The 20,234-nt window shown below is 40.7% G+C and overlaps 1 protein-coding gene across 1 annotated transcript in view; it reads left to right on the top strand.

Annotated features, from left to right (window-relative positions):
• The first annotated feature begins 8,499 nt into the window (after nucleotides 1–8,499).
• The window catches only part of ELOVL7 (ELOVL fatty acid elongase 7), a 70,495-nt gene continuing 58,760 nt past the window's right edge, over nucleotides 8,500–20,234 (top strand). The window contains exon 1 of the mRNA XM_032472785.1: nucleotides 8,500–8,635. The gene's annotated coding sequence lies outside the window, so the exon portion shown is untranslated. The remainder of the gene's footprint in view (nucleotides 8,636–20,234) is intronic.

The following is a 20,234-nucleotide window of genomic DNA, read 5'->3' as shown; positions in this document are numbered from 1 at the left end:
TCCCAAGTAACCTGGACAGATGGGGGACTCTCTGGGCCTATTTTACGCCTCTCTAACTCTCATGCCCACAGTCCCTGGCACATTCATCTCTGGCGCATTGCTTTGCCTTTCTTTCCCAGGACTCTATCATATGGTACGTATGTTACTAACACAGTTGTTAATACTCAGTTTTATTGTATTGATCTAGACTCTCATGTCTCTGATCATGTATTATTGTGTACTACTCACCCTTATGTTTTTCTTATGACATGTTCTATTCTTAATGTTACATTAGAAGATGGATTTTATACTACCCATGTCCGGCCTCCGGCCTGGTACACTTTTGTATTAGCCCAATAAACATTACTTCTCTCAATATCTCACAAGTACTCATTCTAAAGCAACAACCTCAGATTTGGCTACCTGTTAACTTAACCCGCCCCTGGGAGGGCAAAAATGGTTTTGTTAAATTAACTCATGCAATTTCAAAGTGGAGACCAAAACGCTTTATTGGTTGGCTGATTGCTTTTATCATCTCAGCTGTTGTTATTCTTGCCACTTCAGTAGCAACTGTGTCCCTTACTAAATCAATCCATACCGCTCAGGTTGTTAATCATGTTATGACTAATGTTACTCAGGCTATGATAACTTAGACTCAAATTGGTGATGGAATTATGCATTGGCTTCAGGCCTTGGAACGTGCTTTGGAATGGCTTGGTGACTAACAACAGCCCCTGCAGTGTGATTGGCAACATGATAAGATATGTGTTACTCTTCTTAAATATAACCACTCCCGGTATTCCTGGGACATTATTAAAAAACAACTTCAAGGAGTTTTTGCCTCTGATTTACAGAATAATGTTGATACTCTTTCTGCCCAGCTGCATTAGCAGCTCATTTACATTCAAAAGGAGACTCAAACAAATATGGAACAGGAATTATATGATAATATGAAATGGCTTAGCCCTACCAACTGGTTTAATGGCCTCAACTCCCACATTTAGGTTATTATTGGATTTTATATAATAATCGCTTGTGTTTTTCTTAGTCTGCAAGGTAATTTACTCCCTCCATGCCTCTTCAAATCAGGAGCATCAGGTGATGATGTCCCTTCTGCAATCAAGAATGATCCCCTTCAATCAAAACAAAAAAGGGGGATATGTGGGAGCCCATGATTGGGTTAACAAATTGTAACAATCCCAGCCACTTATCTCCTTAAGGAAGATGTGCTCAGTAACTGCCTTGAGGTTTTGGCAATGACTCAGGCTATAAACGCTGGGTGTGCCTGCTGTTAGTCTTCTATTCCCAAAACAGCCTTGGGCTGGAAGGGTAAAAAGCTGCAGACTCAGAGGTGAGAAAGCTGATTAGCCAATGACAGGGTAAGATCCCCTGAGGGGGCGCAATCTAAGACAGGCACAGCCGCCTGAGTCCAAGAAAAATCTTGTTAAGCAGCTGATTCTCATATGTTCTGCCTTGGTAAGCTGAAAGGCTCAACATGAATATGATTTACCAAAAAGGGTCTTCTGACTTTGAGCCAAACACCAACAATAAACAAAGCCTTTGTACTCATTGTGATCCCACCCTGTCCTTCCCTAAATTCCTGCAGTCCTCCTTTGACTGTACTCAATAAATATGAGAGATTTGAGAGGCTCATGGAGTTGGCTCCCGACTCCCTCACTCTCTTGACATTTTCCCACAGAGTCTTGAATAATTCATTCCATCTCGGTGGGACTTCTGCTGGCCAGAACCCACAACTGGTGATGAACCCACAAGATTCTACAGACAAATTCCTAAAAGAAGAGTTTAATAAAAACGAAGGATACACGGTCATTACACAAAGATTAATAACATTCCTATTCTTACAATTAGAAAATGTAACTTAAAAACACATATACCATTTATAATAGCCACAACAGTTACAGGGCTCCTAGGAGTAAATCTAATAAAATACGTGAAAGACCAAGCCAGAGAAAAATCAAAACTTTATTAAAAGACAGAGAAGATTTACATAAATGGAGAAATAATATCATGTTCATTGATGGGTCACCTCAATATTCTAAAGATGGCAATTCTCTCTAAATAAATCTTTGAACTTTAGGGCAATTCAAATCAAAATCCTAACAAAGCTTTTCACTGGGGAGAAAAAAAAAGCTGTTCTTAAAATTTCCATGGAGAATAAAAGAGAAAACCCAAGGAAGACAAATAGTGGAACAGAATAAAGAGCTTACGCAGAAAGACATGTGTGTGAGATCTTAACAAATGTCAAGGGACAGGGGAGGACACCTACCACTCACCTCATAGCAAAGGGCCAATCTTCCTACATATCTATTAAAGGCCTCCTAGAAGTTGATAAGAATAAAACAATAAAGGCTACAACCTGATAGAAAAGTGGAGAGTAGAAACATTCTACAAAAATGGAAATGTCACTTTGCCTTTATGACTTTAAAACATATGAAACAGATGCTCAATCTCACCCATCTTAAGGGAAATGCAAATGGCAACTACAGCAATATTCTGTATTTCACTTATCAAATTGACAAACATCCAAACATTTGAAAATAAATGTTACCTTCACTATAGGTAAGGCTATGGGCTGGGTGGGGGGGTGCTGGTGGCGAGGACATTTATACGTTGCTGTCAGGAGTGTAAATTAATGCAAAACAATATAGTGGGCAATTTGGCAGTAGCTAGAATTACTACAGATATGCTTACTCTCTGAACCAGCAGGTCCACTTCTAGGATTTACTTAGTGTGTGCAAGGTTATTCATTGTCACACTGTATGTGGTTAAGAGCATGAATGCTACAGCCTGACAGCCTGGTTTTAAATTCTAACTCTATCACTTTCTAGCATAATGTTCTTGGGTAAATCTTCCCATGCCTCAGTTCCTTCATCTCTGAAATTAATGTAATAATAGTATCTATCTCTTTGGGTTGGTGTGAAGATTAAATGAGTTGATCTATGTAAAACAGTACTTATTAACATCACAAGACTATAAACAACATACATGTTCATCAATAGGGAACTTGTTAAATAAATGATGGTAGAGTTATACAATATAGATGTAAGAGAGGAATAAGTAAGGTTTTTACGAAAGCATATTTTGTTTAGTGAAAAAAAAGTGCAAGCAATATGTATTTACTGCTTGTATAAAAATAGACAGAAACAGGAATAATACGTTCTGTTTAATTTTTTTTTTTAATCCCTTGAAGTATATTAAAAGGCATGGATGGGAGATGAGGTTGAGGGAGATTTTGTGACTTTTTGATATATAAGGCATGTGAATATATTACCTGTTCAAATAAAACAGTTTAAAAACAATTCCAGATGGATTAAAGATATAAATTTAATAAGGAAAAAACAGATTTTAGAAAACAAAAATGAGTATAACATTAGAAAAAGAAAACATTTCTCATTTGATAGGCAAAAAGCACAAAGCATAGGACTAATACTGATAAATTTAACTACATTTACATTTTTAAAATACAAGAATAACAAAAATCCTTGTAAAATTAAAATGTAAGTCCTAGACTGCAAAAAGATTTTGTGAAACATATAACAGACAAATCGACAAGAAAAATATTAGTTGGTATGACTAAACTAGTACTCATTTTTATAAGCAAATGACATGAAAAGGCAATTCAAAGAAGATATCTCAATGGTTAAAAAAATATAAAGAGATGTCCAGTGTCTCTAGGGATCTTGAAAATGTATATTAAAACAATAGTGAGAAACCATTTCACACCCATCAGACTGGCAAAAACATAAGGTCTGAAAACACCAAATGTTGGCAAGGATTTAGGGAAACAGGGACTATTAATACAATGTGGTGAGAGTGTAAATTGGCAACACTTAGGAAAGTCTGCCAGCCAGGGTTCTTGGTTGCAATCCATAGAAACTAACTGATTTAAAGAGAAAAGATGTTTATTGAAAACATTGAGAGCTTACAGAATCTCCACAAAGGCTAGATAATAGGCATGGAGAAGGTAGGAATGAAGGCAAGCTTTGCTGACAAACCAGACCTATATTTATTCCAGTGAATTAGTCTGGGAAGCCATCCGCGCCACTGGCAGACACAACCTGTCACTAATTTCAACTTCAGAGTCCTGGGGGTAGGAGCAGGGGTGAGGACAGGAAGTGGGGGTATATTGCTTGACCCAGATTCAGTCACAATTGTGGGTTCTAGCTGCCCACAGGGATTGCAAAGTGAGTATCATGCATTTTCAGCTTCTATAATGAGAGGTGAGCTCTGCCTTGTATGAAGTCATAATAGGAACTTCCTCAAATATAGGAAGAGGGCTCAAATACAGGGCAGCTAAGAAATAGCAAATGTCCGTAGAGGAGAATAATCAATTCCACGACCAGCAATCCCATTCTAAGTACAAACCCTAGAGATTTTTCTCCATGTATACGTTCCTGTATATTTACATGTATATTCTTGTCCACATTGTCTCCAGAAGGGAAAAAATTAGAACTAACACAATTTTGTTCATTAGCAGGCAAATGGATAAATAGCTTGGTCATACAAATAGAATACTATATCTTAATTAAATAAATAAATGAGACCTAAATGAATTAACATGAATAAATCTCAAAAAAAGTGTTGACAAAAGAACAAAGTTGCAGAAGAATACACACAGTATGATACTATTTACGTAAAATTTAACCATATACAACATTACTGTATACATTGAGCTAGATATAATGAAAGTATAAACACATGCATGGAAATGATACATAGCTACTTCACGATACCTTTGGGAGAAAGAAAGGAATTAGGGTGGGGTGGAACTTTAACTGTAACATTTATTTTCTTAAAAAAAAGAAGCCAAATTTGGAAAATATTAACATTTGCATACTGGACAATATTATTGTTTCACGCAGATCCCTCTGGATCCCTTACTGACTTCAATGAATCACTTGCACACAACTTTCTGTCTCAGGTCTGCTTCTGGGGAATCTGACCTAAAATAATCTGTTAGCACAAGCTCCTATCTCCCCAAGTCTGTGCCTGTAACTCTGCCGTCCCTCTGTTGCCTCTGAGTGAATGTGCACGTTCAGATCTAAGGCCAGATGCTCTACCTGCGCACCAAATCCCTCCCCTCTCACATACTCTCAAGGGCATCACTACAATAGTTGTCCTCTCTTTCCAGCATTATCAGTTTCCCCTTCTCTACTAAATTTTTCCAAAGTATACAAACATATTTTAAATATCCATCTTAAAAAAACAAACAAAAAACCTCTCTAGACTCAATTCCCTCCTACCATTACCTCATTTCTTCTCTCCTTTTTACTACAAAAATCCTTGAAAGAATTGTCAAAACTCGTTTTCTCCAATTTCTCTCTTCCCATTTACCCTTGAAACACTCCATTCAGGTTTTCACTCCTTCTATTTCCCCAAACCTGTTCTTGTCATGGTCAACAAATGACTTCTATATTGCTAAGTCAACGACCAATTTCTGGTTCTCAGCTTATTAAGCAATCACTTCCTCCACTTTGAAACACTTTCTTCCCTTGCTGTGATAAAAGTTTGAATTATTGTTCAGCAAATACTCATTCTCTTCACCCTTCCACTATGGGTTGAATATGCTTCCCACTCTCCTCTGCTGTTGGATTTGGCTCTGTGACATACTCTAGCCAATGGAGTATTAGCCAACTTGATGTGAGTAGAGGTCTTAAGTGTGCTTCAAAAATGTGAGCAGAGGCCCCCAAAGCATGTGGGTTTTGGATTGGCTCTTATACCCCAATAATCTACCATGAGAAGCTCTCCAGATGCCTGCTAACTTTGCAACCTGGGCTCCAGAATAAACACACATGGAACAGACTTAAGCTAAATCTGCAACCTAAAGCAGAGCCACCCAGCTGAGCACAGCCTAGGTCCACTGACCTGGAACCAACCTACTGACTCGTGGGCATGAGAACAGGTATACTGCTATAAGTCACTGAATTTTTGGGTGAAATACTGTAGCAATAGCTGACCAACACACCTGCTTTCCAAGAAACCACACTCTTCTGATTTTACTCCAGTCTCAGGACTGTTTCTCCTCATTCTCTGACTGCTCAATACTGAGTGCCCCAGGACACAGTTCTGAAACCTATTCTCTAGTCTCACTCTTGGTGCTCTTGGCCATTCTCAGGCCATTAAATACCATGCGGAAGCTGACTTCTCCCAAATTTATACTACCAACCCCAACCTCTCTCTTGAAACTCCAGACTGGTATAACCAACTGCCTACTTGACATTCCCACTTGATATGTAATAGGTATCTTAAATTAAATCAGCCCCCCCAAACAATTCCCAATTACACCCCCCCCCCGCCGCTGTCTTTTCTCAGTCTTGCTTTTCTTAGTAAATGGCAACTCTCACCTTCCAACAGATAGAGGCAAACACTCCAGAGTCCTTTGACCTTTTTTCCCTCTCATCAGATCCTCAGGAAATCAAAATATATTTTTAAATTTTGACCGCCTCTCAGCACTACCAATCAACCTGGTCCAAGTTACTTTTACCTTTCATCTGGATGTTTTAAGAGCCTTCTAGCTATCTACTTGCTTCTATCCTTCCCATCCCACCCCAATCCTACTCTCAAAAAAGTTGCCAGGGTATACCTTTTAAAATGTTCAGTTAGACGATGTCACTTCTCTACTCAAAAATGCTTCTCTTAAGTCTTTGAACTCACTTGTTACTACTGTCCTCACTATCCCCAATTCAGCCACTCTGGCCTCCTTGCTATCCTATGAACATGATCATCCAGGGCATGCTCATGCCCTCGGCCTTTAGTCTTGCTGTTCCCACTGACTGGAATGCTGTTACCCAGATAGACACAGGCTCGCCACCTCATCTCTTTACAGCATTGGCTCAAATGCCTCCTTAGATTGAGGTCTTATCTAGCCACTTTACTACGGCAACTCTCGACCTCCCACAACCCCTATCTCCTCCCCTTCTTTATTTTTCTTCCTGGCACTTATCACAACAGGAACACTTGTATTTCACTTGTTCATTCATCTGTGGCCAGTCATTCCCCAACTAGAATGAAGGTACACCCCCACTAGAACAGAGAATTCTTTTTGTCTACTTTGTTATCTGAATCTTCAGGGCCTGGAACATAATAGAACCCAATATATATTTGATAAATGAATGAATCTATTTGATCTTCTGCATAGTTGAAATTGTATAAATATATATAGATAGGTAGATAGTGACAGATGCAAAGGCAAATATTATTAAGCAATTATCTCCAATTCCCAGAGGATTTCCCAAATCTACTAAACGGTGTGTTTTTATTATGAAAGCAAAGTTTATCTAAAAAGAAGGAGAAATCTTTAGTTTCCCTGACTCTGGGATTCTCTTAAATTTGAGGGTTCATGTCCTCCGCCCCCCACCCCAGGCTACTAGAGGGGCTCTTAACGTTTTACATAAAACATTTAAAATCTCTTGTTGCTGCCTTAAGATTAGGTGGTGGAAGGCGACACCTGTCTTGGAGAAGGAAAACAAGCTTATGGCCCTCTGAGTGTTCTTCTTCCTATCCTCCCTCCGGGGTAGTCTGGACCCTTTTGTTGCGATTTCATGCTTAAAACTCACCGCACACCCACAGGCCACGTCGGTGAGGTGCTTGGGTCGGAACTGCAACCTTCAGGTTATTACTCAGGCTTCTAGAAGACAACTCAATTCTAGCTCTTGGTTTTTGCCTCCTCCTGAGCGAGTAACTTCTTTGGACCCTTATTTTGCCTTCCAGCTATTGATGCCAGCGCGAAACATGACAGCGATTAGGAGGCTCCTGATCAGACACCGAGCCCGGTTAAGTTAAAAAAAATAATGGAGCGCGCATACACACACCTAACATTCATCCTCACCCCACAACCCAGTCTAACATAGATAAGGAGAAATCTGTGTACCAGACTTTGTTTGCTGCAGCAGTTGCTGTCACTAACCAGGATGAAAAAAGTTAACTTAGATTATATACAATTTGCTCTTCATAGATTTAAAAGCCCCCCTTCACTCCCCAATATTTGCGGCAATTCTCCAGTTTTTACCACTCAGGGCTGGAGCTCAGCCAAATTGGGCTTCTCGCCGCCGTTGGGCCTGGTCTCCATTTTAGATAATGAATTAACCCTCCGAACAGCCTTTTCAGGAGCAAGAACTCCCCCTTTTCTCCCTCTGGCCCGCCAGCCTCACCCTCCGCCAGGTTTTTCTCATTTCAGATTTTTCTACAACTCAATCCTGAGTCATGCATGACGACAGTTTTATGTTAAGCCTCGAGATGCCCTCAGGTGATGACACTTGTGCTCAGAAAGAAAGGTAATTAGTCCGGAGGCCAGAACGGATCTCCCCAGGCGCCCATCCATCCCTGGTCCCAGCCACGGGGTCCGAGCGGCGGGGCGCCGAGCGGGGCGGAGGTGCAGCGACAGAGGCTGCGAGCCCCTCCCAGCCGCTCCCTCCCGGCGGGCGGCGGGCGGCGGGCGGCGCTGCGCGGCGTCACGCAACGGGGTGGGAGAGCGGGCAGGTGACACCCCGGCAGCCTCCGCCCCTTATCTAGCGCGCTCAGCGGCTGGGGCAGCAGAGGCCGCTGTGAGGAGCTCGGCGCTCGCGTCGCCGCCGGCTGCAGCCCGCCGCCGCCCTCTGCTCCCGCGCTCCGGCGCTTCGGCTTCGCTCCCAGCGGGGTGAGTGTGGGACTCCCAACCGGTGCGCTGGGGCCAAACTTTTCCGGGGAGCGGAGGAGAAGAGACGAGGTGGAAGGAGAGAGACCCGGGGGACAGGGGTCCGGAGACAGCCGAGTGGAGGAACTTGGGCGCGCCATGCAGGGAGTGGGATCCGGGTCTGGGAGACTCGTGAGCCGGACAGGCCCTTCCTGGACTCCGGAGGGCGTTTCGGAAATTCCCGCCGCACCGCCTGCGGGTGCCGAAGGCCGGGGCCCTTCCCCGCCGGAGGGCGGGGCCGCCGCGCTCACCTGCGCCCTCCCGGGGAGACCTCCGCCGCCCCCGGCGTCTCAAAAGGACGGCATTCCCCGCCGCCCCGGGGCTTTCAGCCTACCCCGAGCGCTCCCACGGAACGGGGCCCTGCTGTTCCTGGAGGGAGGACAAAGGTGTTCGCCAGTGGGAGTGGGAGAGAGAGGGACCTGCTCGACCTTGACCGCCGAGGTCACTTTCCCAGCTCCGGCTTCTGGCTTCGCTTATCACCACCCCGTCTCCCCCGGAATCCTCGAGCCCCTTGTCTTCTGCTTCCTTTTCCTCTGGGGCACTTTTGAGACTGGAATGAACTTGGGGCGCTGTGCTTGCAGCGGGGCGCTGCCTCTTTGGCTCCCCGAGCTGCGTCCTGTCCCGGCAGCGGCTGCTGGCTGAGGACAGTGATGAGTACAGAGCGGTAGAACAGGTCGTGCCGGAGGTAGAAATCGGGAAGCCTGTTGTTTCATCTTCCAAAGTATCGTTGATTAGGAAATGGGCCATCCCCCCTAATCAGCCAGGCTGATTCAAATTTACCGGATGCCGAGTGAGCGCTCTTTCGAGCTCCCTGCGGGGAAGCTGGGACAGGAAGGATCTAGTCTCTACCCTCATCCAGCTCACTGTGTGGTTGGGAAAACAAGTCCCACACCGACTGAAGAATAGTTTTGGCGAGCCAAGCCTTTTCCTCTTGCTGCGATATCCCCTCGAAAAGCATTTTCACTTAACCCTATACTCGCAGGTTGCTCTATTTCACTCCTCGATTTTATTGTTTAACTGCTGAGAAAGAGTCATTGATACTTTCTGTTGCCTCCGTCTTCTTAATCACTTGCTTGTTAAATCCCTTACTTTGTAGTTTCTGCTCCTATTGGCCAGAAAATTTACCCCCTAAGATCACCGAGGATTAAAAAAATCTTTTTCCTTCCAATGGCAGACATTTATGAAGTGCTTCTGTGGCCGGCACTGTTCTAAGAACTTGTATTAACTCTTTTAATCCTCGCAGCAATCCTATGGGGTAAATAAATGATGACATTATCCTCGTTTTAGTTGAGGAAACTGAGGCACGGGAACTTGCCCAAGGGCAGACAAGTACCTGGAGAGGATTGGGGGAGGGTGGGGGAGAGAAGACTCGGGGGCTCTGGTCCAGCGCCGTGGCTGTTAACCCGGGTACAAAGTGCGTCACCTTGAATTCCTTTCTTCGTCCTTACTTTTCTGAAGTCCTGTGCTGTTTCACGCTTCACGGACCAGGCTTTAATTCTCAGATTCGTCTTTTGACTTCTTGTGTGACTTTGTACTCTTTTTTTTTTCCTCATAGAACTTTGTTTCTTTGGTTATCACTGCTACTTTCCCACCTTAAGATTCTGTGCTTTCCATGTATCTTATTCAGTTATATTGTAGCATCTGTCATTGCACATTGTTAATATTCCATTTGGCCTTGCCGTGCTTTGCCCCAGAGCATTTCTATTGAACATAATTTATGATGGCCTCCCTCCCTTTTATCCTAATCACGCAGGTGCGAGACTCCTTGGTTGTCTCTCACGGTCATGTTTCTCCCAATTGTGAAATCTCTTCTATTCAACTTTTACGTTGTCTCTTCCTTGTAGCCTTCATCATTCTCACCCTTGCTCCCCTACTTCTCCTCCCCAGTTTCCCTCTCCCTACTCCTGGACATGCGTTAATCATTTATGCCATATTTTACTGTTGGTTATCTTCCATCCTAAATGTTCACTGTCCACAAAAAGATTGTAAACAATTTAAGACATTAACTCTTCAGGCCTTATAACTAATAGTTCCTTGATAGATGTTTGCGGAATATGATGCAATATGAATTAAGGTAACACAGATTGGGTAGATTGGATGATGGTTGAAAACTTTTTGAAATTTTTAAGCCAGGTTTTGTAGGATGTTAAGGAGTTTGCATTGGTAGACATAGAGGAGCTGGCAGGCATTGTGGAAGAAGGGGAGGAAAGCCTCTGCCGACTCCATTGCTGCAGACAGGAACCCAGATGTCCTGGCTGAACATTCCATTTAGAAGTGTAATGAAGTAGGACCATATCAGCAGAAAGCCATGAAACCTAACCTTATCCTAGCAAAACAAGATATGAAACCACAGTGAGTTATAAGAAAAACCCAATGTTATTGAAAAAGTAACACATGTATAAAAATGCATAAAACATAAATGAAGAGATTACCACAGTAGATATATTTAGCAGTAGAATGACTGTCTTATTCTGGCAGTAGATAGGAAGGTTGGATGAGACTGCAGAAAGGCCAAATAGGAATCTTTTCTTACAACCTCTGTGTAGGGTAATGTGGGCCTGTTCTAATTCTGGAGAGCCTTGTCAAGAGAGAATTGGCTGTGCTTGGGGAGTTTTGCAGTGAGGAGGAGTGGAAGCTGGAAGGTGGTACCAAAATGGTGAGATTAGGCAACCAAGAAGAAAGTTTTGACCCCTTGAGCATGATGCTACCACAATAAATATTTTGCCATTTTTCCTTTGTCTTTCTCCTTTTTTTCTGTGCATGATTTCCTACATCATACTACAGATAGAATTTTAGTGTTTTGTGTTTTTCTTGTAATGCATAGTAAACATTTTTCATCTTACATAATTTCCAAAACTCATATTCGTTGCATTATGTTCTGGTAATTATAATGCTATTCCCTTAACTAATCCTCTCTTGTTGGACAGGGATATTAGCAACAATTATAAACAACTTAAATTACAGGAATGCTGACCTTTGCAGGTATGTCATTTGACAAACTGGGGTTTCTTTATGCTAGACATTGGAATATACATAAAAGAAAGCCTCTGTCCTTGGATAATTTCTGGTTAAGTTGAAGAAATAGGACTTTTTAAATTTGTTTAACTGTTTATTCTCCTTGGTGTGCTACATGTGTAAACATCAGCTGTAGAATACGAAAGAATGCCATTTACCAAACAAATAATTCTGGAGCTTTTGTATATATGTATCATGTTAAATTGAGAACTAATCTTGAATTTCAATAAAGCACACCATGTAGCATGGAAAGAAGTATGCTGCAAATACATTTTTAGAGAGAACCATGTCTTGGCTGTATTTCTGTGACTCATCCAATTTGGACCTTTCACACGTTATGAAAAAGCTGAACACTAATGCAAATTTAGCACTTTATAAGACTGGTCTTTTTTTTTTTAATTGAAAATTTTAATTATTCCTTATTGATTTGGATATATTAAAAGCATATGTTACTACCTTGACAAGTAAAATTATCCTGTTAGTGTCAGAAGTAGACACACTGTCATCAGTATTTCTAACCAGATCATGATTCAGATAAGCTAGGTCATCATGTAACATGTGACCACGTTAAGGACAAATTTTCATCCACTTGGAGAAGCATCCGCAGGCCTTAAACACCAGCAGCCCAGCTCCTTTATCCCCTCTAATACAAACCCAGCCAAAATTAGGCAGAGGAGGGTGTGAGATAAGGTTGTCGAGGCATGCAGGGCCAAATTACTGAGAGCCTTGTTTGACCTAGTCAAGATTTTGGATTTTATCCTAGAAGCAATGGGGAGCCTTTGAAGACCTTTAAGAGAAGGGACCTGTTAAGATCTGTCTTTTGAAAGCACGCCCTCTGGCATATGCAACTTCACCTTTCTTGAACCTCCCTTCTCCCTTGGAGGCTTTATCTCATTTCTCTATGTGACCTGGAAAGGACAGCTACCTTCACTGTTTACATTAGGTATCTCAGTTATGCTCAATTCGCATAATATTTTGGGACTAGAAAGTGAACTTGTGCCACATGTTTACAGAATGCTCACATTTGCATTTAAATTTTTACCCTCTTAGTGACAATCATGAGGTGAAAAGTTTGGGCATCTTTTTGCCCCAAAATTTGAGATCTCAGCCATAGGTACACTCAGACACTTTCCATATATTTTCTCATGAATCTTCTGAAGCCAGCAAAGTCTGCACCGGAATCCTCACAGCACACATGGGTGCAGGAAGGTGAAGGTGAAGAAGCAGAAGCACGCTCATCCAGCGTGCAGTGTTACAAGTGTACAACCAGGATTGAAACCCAGGTGTAATTATGACTGAGACTCTTCCCACTCTGCATATTAACTGCAGGTTGATCACTCAGAGGGTATAAGAGATACTAGGGCTCTGATATTGTATAGTGTTGTGAGGGAATAAAGACAACCATAATCATAAGCCTGATTTGGATTTTTTTAGGGTCAGTGATAAAAATGTAAGAACTGGGAAAAGAGGGTTTGGCTAGTTGTCCCTCATCTAAATACAGCCCCTCCTTCCTCCTTCCTTTCCATCCCAAATTTTGGGATTTTTGTCTTAATAGTAGAGTTATGATTTGTTTGCTTATTGTAATTAAATGACATGTCTGTCTGGGGGCTTCTCTGCCCACTCCTCTTCTTACCTTCTAGGCAGGCAGTGCTGTGTGGGATCCTGTGAGACGAAAAGATTTATGTCTCAGAAGCACACAAATTATTGCTGACCTCACATTTTGATCCCTCTGCTGTTTATCCTTTAGTTCACTAGAAGGCACCTGCTTTTACCTTTAGCCTTTGAAAAATTTCTTTGACATTCTAACAGATGTGACTTTAAGGTAAAGAAAGAAAGAAGATAGAAATCACATTCTTAGGAAACCAGAGTCAAATTACTGATTATTTAATAGCCAAAGGGGTGTTCTGAGCAGATGTGGAATTTAAAAAATAAAGTTGTGAGAACTACTATTCATTATTCAAAGGAAGGAAAAAAAGGGGGTAGAAGATATAATATTTAACATTGAATATAGTCAATATTTTAAAAATTAAAAAATAGAAATATTAGGTTGAACGTATGGAATTGCCATTTCTCTGGGTAAAAACAGTTGGATATTGGCAATTACATATGGTTCACCCTAACATAAAGACAGTCCTCTTGGCATCTAACGAGTTGGTCCTGTGAGCCCATGCTCTTCGTTTCCCCATAAAGCAGACCAGACGCAGCCCGAGGATGGTGACCCCGGGCTCCTCGTGGCCTGTTCCCTGCCTGATAGCTGGGTCACTGGCTATATTTATTGCAAACCTGTTGGTGCCAGTTATGCTTATTATTGTAGATAATTAAAAGTGTGTAAGTCTGTGAAACATACGTGCAAAAGGAAAGAGGATCATTGCTTCTGTGAAAGGAATCTTGACTTCTTTGGAAAGATTCCATAAAAGTGAGTGACTAAACAGTGGCTGGGAGAACTGTAAAGAATGGAGAGAAAATTGTGAAAACTTGAAAGATAATATCCTGAGCTTGTTTTACAAGTTTTTGTTTGTTTTGGTTTTGCTTGTTTTGGTTTTTGTTGTTTAGTTTTCAGTCCACTTAGAACATTAAAAGTGGAAATTGCGGAAAATGAATTCTGAGTATGGTTTACGTGAGAAAAATATTGGTGAGGAATGAATCATTCCTCAAGGAAAATCTTGGAACTACTTTAGAAAATTGGGGAATTAATGCATACTTACATGTCTTATGGTAAAGTGAATGTTTATGGTGTGTACCTAATTTTTTGATTCTTTAATGTATATAATTTTTTTGATTAGCCAGCCAGAACCAGTCAAAATTGCTGCTATTAGTCTGACTGTAATCGTTTACACTGTAGCATAGTCATCAGAACTTTTGCCTCTGTAATTATTTTATATACTTACATTAGTAAAGACAAGTGAAACTTTGACATTGGGGATGTAAAAAGCAGAGTACATGCAGCTTTTTTCTCCTCTTTGCTTAGCATTCTATGCTGTTGGTACATAATCAACTCATACATCTTTTTTTAAATTTAGGCTTTTAGTATCCATGTGGCATTTAAGCTTATTTTAATAATATGAACCAGTATGTATAACCTAGAGCTGGTTCCTCCCTCACTTAAATGACTTCCATAAAGATTGAAAGCAAAAATACAGAGGATAGCATTAGCTGGAGTCTATTAAACTTGTTAAATTTCTTAGTGCTGTTAAGCTGACAAGTTGAATTGGGCAAGGTATAATAACTTATTCTAGATTCAAATATTAATTATAGAAGTAGAGTAATTATTTTCTGAAACATTACAAGTTAGTAAAAAAAAAAAAAAGCTACCAAACTTATAAAATGAGAAAAATAAAAGTACATTTTATAATAATAGCATTTATTGAGCATTTGCTATATGCCAGGTACTGGGCTAAATTCTACATATGCCTTATCTCATTTAATCTTCACAGAGGCCCTCCAAAGAAGGTGATATTGTTTCCACTTTATAGACAAGCAAATGGATGCATATAGAAGTTGAGTAACTTGCTTAAGATCATGTGGTTAGTAAAAACACTGGAAATCAGACCCCAGACCCAGTTCAATCTGAGTGCCCACGCCCATTTGCCCATGCTCTTACCACTTTATAATGTAGTACTCTAAATCTGAATTTATAATACATATATATTATTATTATTATTTTTTTTTTGGAGAGGTGATCCTAGACAGTACCAGCAGGGTGTACTTGTGAAGATGGTACTACTACCACCGTTGGTGCCTGGGCTTCCCTCCAGTTGGGATATGCCTCAGAGTTAACCCACCAAAGGGGCAAAGAAGTAAAACCTTTGCTGGGACATGAGTGTGTAGATACTTTTTTTTTTTTTTAATTGCCTGATCAGCTAAGGTAGGCAAGGTTAGAATTCCAGGTCAGTGTTCCCATAGCAGCTTTCACGGTCCAAGGCTACTTTCCCAGACAACCTCAGGCCCTTCCTCAGCAACAAAGATGGTTTTCCTGATGCATTTTTCTTGGTTGAGGCTGGTTGGATTTCTGGTTACCCCTTTCTCCTTTTAATGTGCTGTTTCTCCGTTACTGTAGTGGCTGAGAAGCATCCGCGAGGGCCAATGAGCTTGCCAAGTTGCTGTCTGAAGCCCTGCTTGTCCTTGTGAAGCAGGCGGAACTGACAGCTCCACACAGATGTCCAACAAAGGGCCTCGGGGCAGGACAAGGCAGCAGTCTCCCCCCATGTAGATACTTTTTAAAGACCTGTTAAAGTGCTTTGAGCTGGAAGGGGCTTTAGAGGCCCTTTAGGCCAACTTCCTCTTTTACAGATGAGGAACCAGAGGCCCAGCAAGGCCAGGTCACTTGGCCAAGGCCACAAGCCTATATTGAATCTGCTGGGCCAGAAGCAGGTTCTCTTGATTCTACTCCAAGTAGTTTTCTAACTTGCTAATTATTTTGTCTTCAATAACCTTAATTCTGATTATGGCTGTCCGACTGAATTTTTGAAGCTCATACTTGGCCCTACCCCAGTTTTGTCCATAAGTAACAACATTAACTAGTCCTGTAGACTTTACTGTGGATTGTACTTCCCCTGTGTTATAGGTAAGAAGATTGAAACTCAAAGCAATGCGATGGTGTACCTCATCCTGAGGCCCACGTGTTATAAAATCTAACCCGGAACCACGACTGAAGTGTAAAAGAAGAAAAATACATTATCTTAGCAAAGATGGCTAAACCATCCAGCCCAAGCCAGGCTCTCTTAGCTAACAAGCCCCTCCTGTCATCATTCTCAGACCGTAGCCCGAGTTCATCCCCTGTAGGTGACTGCCTGAGAACCTCATGGAAGTAGCATCTGTGGGGCTGGGTAGGGGTGAGGTCAGGGGAGAGTTGGTGCCCACTGCTTTACTGGGCACCCCCTAAAAATCATCAGCCCCCAATATCCAACTGTTTTTACCTAGAGCAAGGATGGGTTGTTAGTCATTTCCTTACTAACAGTTGGGTACATGCTGTTTCTCCTCCTTGTCCTCCTTTGCCTTTATGTGTCATGAAAAAACTGTATGTGTCATCTCAGTTTTTATTGGACCTTTGTGTGATATGTATCTTAACTCAATTATAGAGAAAAAAATCTGAGAATCCAAGAAATTTAAGTGATTTTTGCTAAGTTCAGCTGGATGGTAAGTGGCAGACCTGGGTCTAGAATACAGATATTCTGACTGTATACCCTGCCACTTACTACATGTGGCCTTTGAGTCTATTTCCTCATCTTTAGGAAAAAAGCATGAGGGAGGGCAGATAATATGCTTATAAAATAAGAGAGTTGCAAAGTTTGCATGTAACAGTATGTAACTTACATTTCATTTTTTTTCCAAAAAAAATTTGAAATGCTCACAATAAATATATTAAGATCCAAACATAGAAAGGGAAAATCTAGGTGATACAGTTGTGATAAATGGAACACTAATTTTTAACTATTAGCTGGGAGCTCATACTGAAAGAGTAAGGTAATGTTTCTACAACTCTAATGGTTTTTTTTTTTTTTAACATAAAACATAAGTTTGTAAGGTAGTATTTTTTTCTTCTAGAAATGGGATTTATCAAGTAGGTTCTTATAAAAAGGATCTGGAATCACCTTATATGTAATACTTTCAATAAGAGTTTTGGTAAAGATGGCAAGATATTCTTTTAATATTGATTCTTGATAACTCATTTATTATGGACATTAATGAAGGTAAACTCTTTAAAAGCATTTCTCCAAAGGCACCAGGGTGAGGCTAATAAAGTCTAGGGTCTCATAATGATATACAATAACAACTCAGACTCAGACTAGGTAGAGTAGGGCTTCTTAACCCTGAGATTTGTCTGTGGGATGGATTTTATAAGGTCCATGTAAACTCTAAAAGTCAAATTTGTGTGTACGTGTCATCTCTAGGGAGGAGGCCCACAGCACCATAGTCTCAAAGGTTAAAGGCTATTGATTTAGGAAAGACATGAAGTAATATGTGTAAAATGCCTAATAAAATCTAACTTACTGGATACATGTAAAAGGTCTAGCCTTTAATGCATATAATGTTGATATGAATCAACTGTGTAGACTTCATCCAGGTCACAAGGACACAGTACAGATAGTTAGGCCCTAGAAAAGAGATATCATCTCGTGCACCCATGATAGTTTTCATTTCTGGCTTCCTGGTTTTCTAGGAAGAAAGGTTTCTACTTTTTAAGTGTTAAATGAATATTCACTTTTTTTGTATATGTATGTATGTATTTATTGAAGTATAGTCCATTTAAAATATTCACTTTTTAATGAAATAAACACTGGCTGTTTTCTCTGTGCTAGAGTCTGGAGATGTAAAAATCTAGAGGGCAGCTCCTCTCCTCATTTCTCTCTTTATCTCATGCCCACATCCAAGCTAGCAGCAGTCATGTCAGCTACAGCCACAGAATGTATCCTGAATCCATCTACTTTAATAAACCCCTAATCCTGCTGCCTCCAGACCATCAATTCTCTACCAAGCAACCAAATTAAATTTTAAAAGCGTAAGTCAGATCATGTCACTGCTTTGCTGAAAAGCCTCTGATGAGAGTTTCAGTTTTATAAAATGTAAAGGGTTCTAGAGATCATTGGAGGTGGTGGTTGCACAAGAATAGGAGTGTGCTCAATACTACTGAATAGTGCGCTTCAAAATGATTCAGCTGGCAAACTTTATATTATGTGAATTTTAACATAATTTTTAAAGAAGAAAAATAAATAGTTATACACAAGAAAAACGCATCTGATGGTTTCCCACTGCACCTAGGATAAAACCCTGGCTCTGTCACTGAGGCCTCAAGACCCGGCATGCCCACTTCTCTGACTCATCTAGCATCACTCTGCTTTCTGTTCCTCTGATGTCCTCAGTGTGTTCCTGCCTCGAGGCCTGTGCTCTTGATGTTGTCTCCTCCAGGACTACTTGTCCCTCGGCTCTTCTCAAGATGTTCTAGACCTTTCTGGCTACCCTTCTACTGTTGCAGCCCTCTGCCTCTGGTGACCCTGTTGCATCAGTCTGTCGTTTCATTTCTTCATAACATTTGCCACTGTTTGTCTTATTTATGTTTGTGTCTGTCTCTGTTTACTTGTGTGTCCTCCCACAAGAAAGTAACATCCATGAGAGCAGGGATCTTGCCTTATCCCTAGTGTCAAGAAGGGTGCTTGGCATGTGTTGGGTACCCAAGTATTTACTGAATAAATAAATGAAGATGTGGTCCCTTCCCCCAAGGGCCTTGTGCTTTATGATACTGAGTCTCAGGAGATCTGAGATGTGATTGTGAGCGAGGCCTTTGAGAGCCTCGAGGTTGGGTCTCACGTGGGGAATGGGCAACCAGTTCTGCCCAAAATAAAGTGATGTGGGGAACAAGCAGGAGAGAATGATGTAGGGGCAGAAGAGTCAAAAACACATGAACTATTTATTCTCATTTAAGAATGGAGAGAAACCTTTTCTCTCTTCTAACTTCTCCCATCTAAAAGAAAAATAAGAGAAAACAAAAATATAGCTATGTATCAGTATGCAGGCACGAACCCTGCCCAAGCCAAGCTTAAAATGAAGATGATGTAAGATATCATATATCCCATTCCCAGAAACGCCTGCCTCCTCTGGACCATTTGCTCTTAGAGGGTCCATTATGAGCACTCAGTTGTATTAGTCGATAAGACCGTCTTGCCAAAATGAGACCAAAATCTTCCTAATCTATCTCTCACTCCAGAATTGTCTTCTCTAGCATGTGTTTCCCCACTGACAATCAAAACTCACACGTTCCATACTGCTTTCATACCAGGATAGTTCTGTGAATAACTGGACTTAAGCTGTTTATGTTTTTCATTAATATTTTTCATAGTAAATATAGGAAAAGATTTATGACATTAGACAGATTCTCTGTGCTTGACATATAATCATATAATCATAAAAATCAGACTACTTTCTATGATAATAGTGTATGCTGACTTTAGAAGTATGGAAAACTAGTAACAACAAAAAAATCACAAAACAAACCAAAACAAACTTGTAACAACAACAACAACAACAACAAAACCAGACATTACCCATAATCCCACCAACCAGAACTTACCATTTCTAGCATTTTGGTAAATTACTTTGCAGCCTCTTGTAGGCATTTTTAAAAAGGTTGTAGAAATTTTTCTTGGGGAAAAAATTGGGAACTATTTAGTTGAAGAACAAATCATTTCCTAGTATACTTAAAAGATATACTTATAAGCAGTTTTAGCATGGAAATTTTCTTTCTTTTTTAAAAACTCATGAAAATTTCTAAACATTTATAAAAGTAAAGAATAATATAATAAGCTAGATGTAGACATCACCCAGAATCATGGCTAATCTTATTTCCTATGTAAATATTTCAGTATATCTCCAAAAGATAGGGACTTAAAAAATTATCACAATACTCATTGTCACACCTAAAAAGTTAAATATAATACATTAGTGCCATTGAATATCCAGTCATCAGGAAGTTTAAAAGATAAATATAAATCAGGTTATAACTAAAAGGGAAGTAGTGTAGAGATTTTTGGCTAATAAGATGATATGCAATCCA

Source organism: Camelus ferus, chromosome 3 (genome assembly GCF_009834535.1).
Source record: "Camelus ferus isolate YT-003-E chromosome 3, BCGSAC_Cfer_1.0, whole genome shotgun sequence".
Lineage (NCBI taxonomy): Eukaryota > Metazoa > Chordata > Mammalia > Artiodactyla > Camelidae > Camelus > Camelus ferus.
Note: the sequence above shows the minus strand (reverse complement) of the source record. Positions and strands in the feature narration are given on the sequence as shown.